Below are 6,302 nucleotides of genomic sequence, written 5' to 3' on the forward strand. Positions count from 1 at the left end.
GTTAAACATTACCTAATAGGTTTATTGTTAGGTGTAATATTGCTTTAAATTCTGAAACTCTTTAGTTTATAATACAGAATGAAAGATAATTTAATATACTACTATAAAGTATCCAGATTTTCACTGTGAGAGAAAAATAAATATAAATGTAATATTTTAAAAGCTAAGTAAAAGCTTTGTGATATCAGTATTAGATAATATTATATAATTTTAGAATATTTCCTAACTTCATCTATTACAGAGGCCTAGAGACAATAACACCCCAGTAGTAAGAAACATGCAAAGTACTTGAATTTTTGGTTTTAGATACCTTTCTGTAATAAAAGAAACTGAGTCTTGAATAAATATTTAATTTCAGACCACAGGCAGAAAAAAAAAATAAGGTGAGCCTGAGAATATCTTATTGGTTCAGAAAGAAAAGAAGAGCTCAAAGATTAATGGGGTGATATCAAAAGGACAGAGGAGTGTACTTAAAGGGGCATCCTTTGGTCAAATTTGATGTAATTAGAGCATTAAAAAGTATAAATACAGTAAAAGATCATAACCCATTAAATTTAAAAATAACCCATGAGTACATTATGATACTCAAAGGGGCAGGAAAGAGAAGGTAAGTTCTTTTGAGAAAAATTCCAGTCAACAAATACTATTAGCCATTTTGTCATCTTGAATAACTTATTATCTAGGTAAATAGTTATCTCCAATAATTTATCTAAGTAAATACCATCAGTGGATGCTAAAATTGGAAGGTAGAATTATGGGGAAATGAAATATTCACACAGTTGAAAAATATCACTCATGCATTACTTACTAAATATAAAGGGGAAAACATAACTTCAACATAAAAAGACCTAATGATCATCACCTTAACAAAGGAATTCACTTAGCCTTAATACTAGTGTTTCAACCTGGCATTATGTATCATCAGATTTGATGCATTCCATACTCAATTTCTCCTGTACATTGATCTTTCCATAAATGTTTAATTAAATCTCAGTTCAAGAAAACAATTAAACACATCCAAAATGTTGGACTTTCTATGATACAACTATCCTGAATCCTTTAAGAAAAAAGTTAGTATCATGAAAAATAATATTTAGAAGTGGGGGAACTATTCTAACTTAAAAGAAATTAAAGATTCAAAAGCAGCCAATTGTGCTGCTTTTGGGTTGGCTTTTTGGGGAAAATAAAGATGTGATAATAAAATTATGATTTCTTTAAAAAATGTCCTTAATTTTAGTAAGGTCATGTTAAAATACTTAGTGATGAAGTGTTATGCTGTGTGCAACTTTCAAATAATCTGGAGAGGAAATAAGAAAGTGCAAGTGTAGCAAATTAATCTAGAAAAATTGTTTTGAAAGCTTATTGCACTATTTTTCTAACATTTTTGCAAAACATTGTTTGAAAAATCAAATAAAAGGATTGAAGAAAAATAAAATAAGTATTGGCCTTGAAATTGCAGCCTTATTATTTGGAGAAAGTGCTATTATTAATGAATATACAATGGAAATCAAAGATAGTAAATACAACTTCGAGTTTTTTTTTTCCTTTACATCAGCTGGGTTATGTGCCAACATTACCATAATGAAGTTCAGAGGAAGCACTTTCACACAGTAAGTGTGAACACCCCATCATCATGCTTATGAGCCCCCAGAGAATCTAACTTTAGGATTTCATGCACCATGTTAGATATTTAGCATCCTTTCTGACTTGCTCATACATACTCACCTCAGAACCAACATGCCCCTTTTTGCAGCCACTGTGGATACCAGGAAATTCATCAAACCATCTTGTCTTGGTGGAATATGTGGAGGTCTCCACTAGAATTTTTCTTCAGTCATGAGCAGAAAAGAGGTGGATCTGTTCCCTTCTGGTGCTAGTTTTGACTTTCATGTCCATGAAAATTAAGAAGATTCTGTCAAATATTCACCAGGTAAGTGTGGTGGGGAGAGCAGATAGGATACTGGGCTTTCTACTCACAGGAGAATTCAGAAGCCAAATGCCTCAGGGTCTAGGGATGTCTTTGACGCTCTTAAGGAAATGTCCCTGATATTTTTAAGGCATTATTAGTATACTTTACAATCTAGTCCTTAATTCTCTAGAAATGTTTTCTTATGTTGATGGATCAAAACTGTGCCTCTTCCAGGTGCTTCAATGGGGCTATTAAATGTTTTCCTCTTATCTCCATGAAAAGAATAAATGCCCAAACTGTAGGCTTGGGTATAGGGAGGGAAGGAATAGAGAGATCCCTCTCTTAGTGGCAGGTTCTAAATTGCATAGCTAAGGTCAGTGTTGTGGGAGGGAGGGGCCAAGAAAGAGAAGAAAGCTCCCCCCTAGTTGGTGATGTTTACTCTCTTTCTCTCCAAGACCCCAGGCTAGATTCTTCTGTCCAATGATTGGTTCTTAGAAAAAAAATCATCAAAAGAGAATTCATTCTTAAAAGAGGATCATGTATTAAATTATGGGAAAATCTTATCGAATTCCTGACCCTAGAATATAACCATGAGTTTATTTTACAAAATTTAAGGATAAATTGTATTAGTTTGGATGGTGATTCTTTGAAATTAGCACAAAAGAACCCCCCTTCCACTGTTAGATTTGCAGTAAAATTGTAGAAATATTTTTTGCAAAAAGATTCAAAGACTCATCAATTTTCTCAAGGTCTTTCTTAATTCCTTGGTGCTTGAATGTTCCTTCTTTGAAAACGTCTATCCTATCATGGTCTTTGTTGATATTTATGAGATAGAAATTTATAGATACAGAGAGCACACTGAGTCCCTAAAGGAAAAATATCCTTGTTAACAACTCCTAGACTGCTCTTGAGCAGGACAAAGGAGTTTAAGGGACAAAAAAGGCAGCGGTAATGAGAAGCTAAACAGACTCCAAATTAATTTGTAATTTTCCAGTTCCCTGTAAATTTCCAATTATGTAGCAAAATGGGGGAAAGACCTCAATAAGGAGAAACCATTAGCTTCATGAGACTATGAATTAATATTTGATTGGGCCGTGACTGTCTGGCCTATCACCTGACCGTTGATATAATCTAAAAACTACCTACCAGCCACACCCCCTGATGGGGAAACTCAGACTTGCTCAATATTTCCCAGCCACAAGAATGCCCAGCCCTTTTGGATCATGCATATTCCAGCTAATTTTGTGCCCTAATTGAAACACAACCTTAAGCCTTGGCAGTGTGTCTCACCTTTGCCATTAACCTGCCTTCTGTTCTAAGAGTGTGTACCTTCACTTTCTGTAATAAACTTTCTTCTTTGCTACTAAGATTTGACTTGTCCTTAAATTGTTTTCTGCCACAGAGTCAAGAACTTTGAAGGTTCAAGTAAAGGTCTCCTCCAGACCTCCTGGGACCCCCACACGGTAACATTTCTACTCTATATGAACTTAGTTTGAATCTGAAAAAGTCTTTTTTATTTAATTTAAACATACCTTTGACTTTTTTTTTTTACATACATGATACAGTCTGCAAGATCTGCTATTTCAATTTACAGTTGGCATCACACTTGCATTGTCATTGGTTGTAACAATACTGAACCCTGTACAAGAAAGTGAACCGTGAAAGTTGTAATGTACTCGTGGTTATAGATACCAGAATAAGTAAGGGTTGGGCTTAAAGGCAGACTAGTATTTCAAATGACAGTTCATTATTGAGTGTTTTTACTATATATTTGTTTCTTAAGGTAATCTATAAGCTTAGGGTCTCTACGATAATGGGTATTCTGGAAACACAAATCCTTCCCATAGAAGTTATCCAAAGTACTTGCATGAAGACACGAATACTTTATATACAACCAGAGATATGAAAAATTGTGCTGTATATGTGAAATAAGAATTAAATGCATTCTGCTGTCATTTATATTTTTAAAAAAATCAATAAATTTTTTTTTAAAAGAAGTAAGTTCTCAGTAAGGGAAAAAAATCAAAAATATATCTGAGCTTAAATTTTTACAGCACACAGAATTATCACTAAAGAATCAAGGAGTAGGTGAAGATTCTAGAGAACCAATGATGGCTAATGAAAATTAAGAATTGGAATTCCTTGAAGCTATCACTAGTGCTCACTTCTACCTACTGTGACCAGTAATTATAATGTGCTCTCTTTCACCTTTCAAATTTCCAATCATTACTTCCTGGATATAATACACACCAGAACTCCAACAGTTAATGTATTGGAGAAATGTAGCTTTCCAGCACATAGAATATGCGAAAGAGCTGAGAAAGGCAGGTATGGAGCTAGATAACAACAGATAATATTCAATAATAAATATGTATATACATACATATGCTAAATCCCAACAGGACATTTTGTGAAAATGATCAAGTTGGTCATAAAATTTATTTAGAAAGGCAAAGGAAGTAGAAGGGCCAAAACGATTTTGAAAAAGAACAAAGTGAGAGAACTCACATTCCCTGTTTTCAAGACTTACTGTACTATATTAGATAGTAACTGTAACAAAATGATATGTGGATCATGGGACAGAAGTAAGAGTTCCAGAATGGAACCATGTAGACAACTGATTTCAACAGAGGTGCAAACTCAATGGAGAGAGGATGATCTCTTCAACAAATGGCACTAGACACGTCCAAGTTTATAGCAGCACAATTCACAGTAGCCGATCTACGGAGCTAACTTAGGTGCCCTTCAACAGATGAATGGATAAAGAAAATGTGGTACATATACACAATGGATTATTACTCAGCCATAAAGAATGACTTTACGGTGTTTGCCAATAAACAGATCAAACTGGGGACTATCATGCTAAGTGAAATAAGCCAGTCTCAAAAAGGCAAAGGTAGAATGTTTACTCTAATATGCGGAAGTTAATCCAAAATAAGGGGGAGGGGTTTTAAAAAAGGATAAAGGAAAGATCTGTGGAACAGACAAAGGGAAAGGGAAGGGAAGAAGGATGAGGTAGGGACTGACAGTGGAATGAATCTGACGTAACTTTCCTATGTACATATATGAATACCTCACCATCATGTACATCCAAAAGACAATAAGTTTCTAAAAAACTATAAATAAACAAAAGAAAGTTCAGTAGAGAAAAGAGAGAGGAGGAGGGAGAAGGGGAGGGGAAGTGTTAGTACTGGGACTGAATTAGAACAAATTATATTCCATGCTTTTATAATTATGTCAAATTGAATCCTATTGTCATATATGACTAAAAAGAACCAATAATTTTTTTAAGTGGCACTAGAACAATTTAACACTAAGGAAAAGAAAGAGAGCAGAGAGGGATGGAGAAAGAAAAGGACCTTGGGTTTAACTTTGTATATACAAAAATGTACTCAAAAATGTATCATAGAGCTAGATATAAAGGTTCTATGAGTGAATATAGGGTAATTTTTTGTGACCTTTGGCTCCAAAAAAATTGTATGACACTAAAAGCACAAGCTATAAAACAAAATATTCATAAAATTATATTTCATTGGATTTCAAAACTTCTCTTTAAAGGAAACAAAAATGAAAACCCATGCCAGGTAGGAAGGAAATATTTTCAAAACACATATTAGTACTTGAGTCCAGAATGTATAAAGAACTTAATAGTAAGAAAACAGTGCAATTTGTGGGGGGAGGAAACCGGGGATTGAACTCAGGGGCACTCCACCACTGAGCCACATCCCCAGCCCTATTTTGTATTTTATTTAGAGACAGGGTCTCACTGAGTTGCTTAGCGCCTCACGGTTGCTGAGGGTGGCTTTGAAATTCCCAAACTGCTGGGATTATAGGCATGTGCCACCACACCTGGCAAAAACAGCTTCATTTTTAAGTGATTAAAAATTGCACAAACTTATCATCAAACTTTGGAAATTACAGACATGTGAAGTTGAAAGCAGAATTCACCTGTAATTCTACTACTTAGAGAAAATTACTGTTAAATAAATTTTAAAGGGCATATTCTTCCAGGTTTTCATGAATAAATATGTCATTTCTTTTATATTTTACATTGTGTTGTAACCTACTTTTTTATTAAACAATATGTATAATTCTGAGTATTTCTGTGCATTCCTTGTTATTTGCAAACATGATTTTCTGTAGCAATGAATGGAGAAGTCAAAAATTACTAATCTCAATTTATTTAGTAGGTCATTTATAGTATATCCGATTTTATAAAATTTATAAATCACAGTATGATGAACTTCACATTTCAATCTCTTTAGGATTTTGTGTTTATCACATTAATTTTTTTCAAAAATTGCATACATATGAATAAACTTTGTCTTAATATATGAGAAACTCTTAACTCACTACATTCAATGAGTTTTGTATTTTTGTAGCTGAAATCCCA

The 6,302-nt window shown here is 33.8% G+C and overlaps 1 non-coding gene across 1 annotated transcript; it reads right to left on the reverse strand.

Moving 5' to 3' along the window:
* Nucleotides 1-1,549: 1,549 nt before the first annotated feature.
* On the reverse strand, nt 1,550-1,656 carry LOC113201664 (small nucleolar RNA U13). Its single transcript, XR_003303182.1, has one exon. It is a non-coding gene; the product is annotated as a small nucleolar RNA U13 (small nucleolar RNA).
* Between the last annotated feature and the right edge of the window lie 4,646 nt (nt 1,657-6,302).

Source organism: Urocitellus parryii, chromosome 1 (assembly GCF_045843805.1).
Source record: "Urocitellus parryii isolate mUroPar1 chromosome 1, mUroPar1.hap1, whole genome shotgun sequence".
NCBI lineage: Eukaryota > Metazoa > Chordata > Mammalia > Rodentia > Sciuridae > Urocitellus > Urocitellus parryii.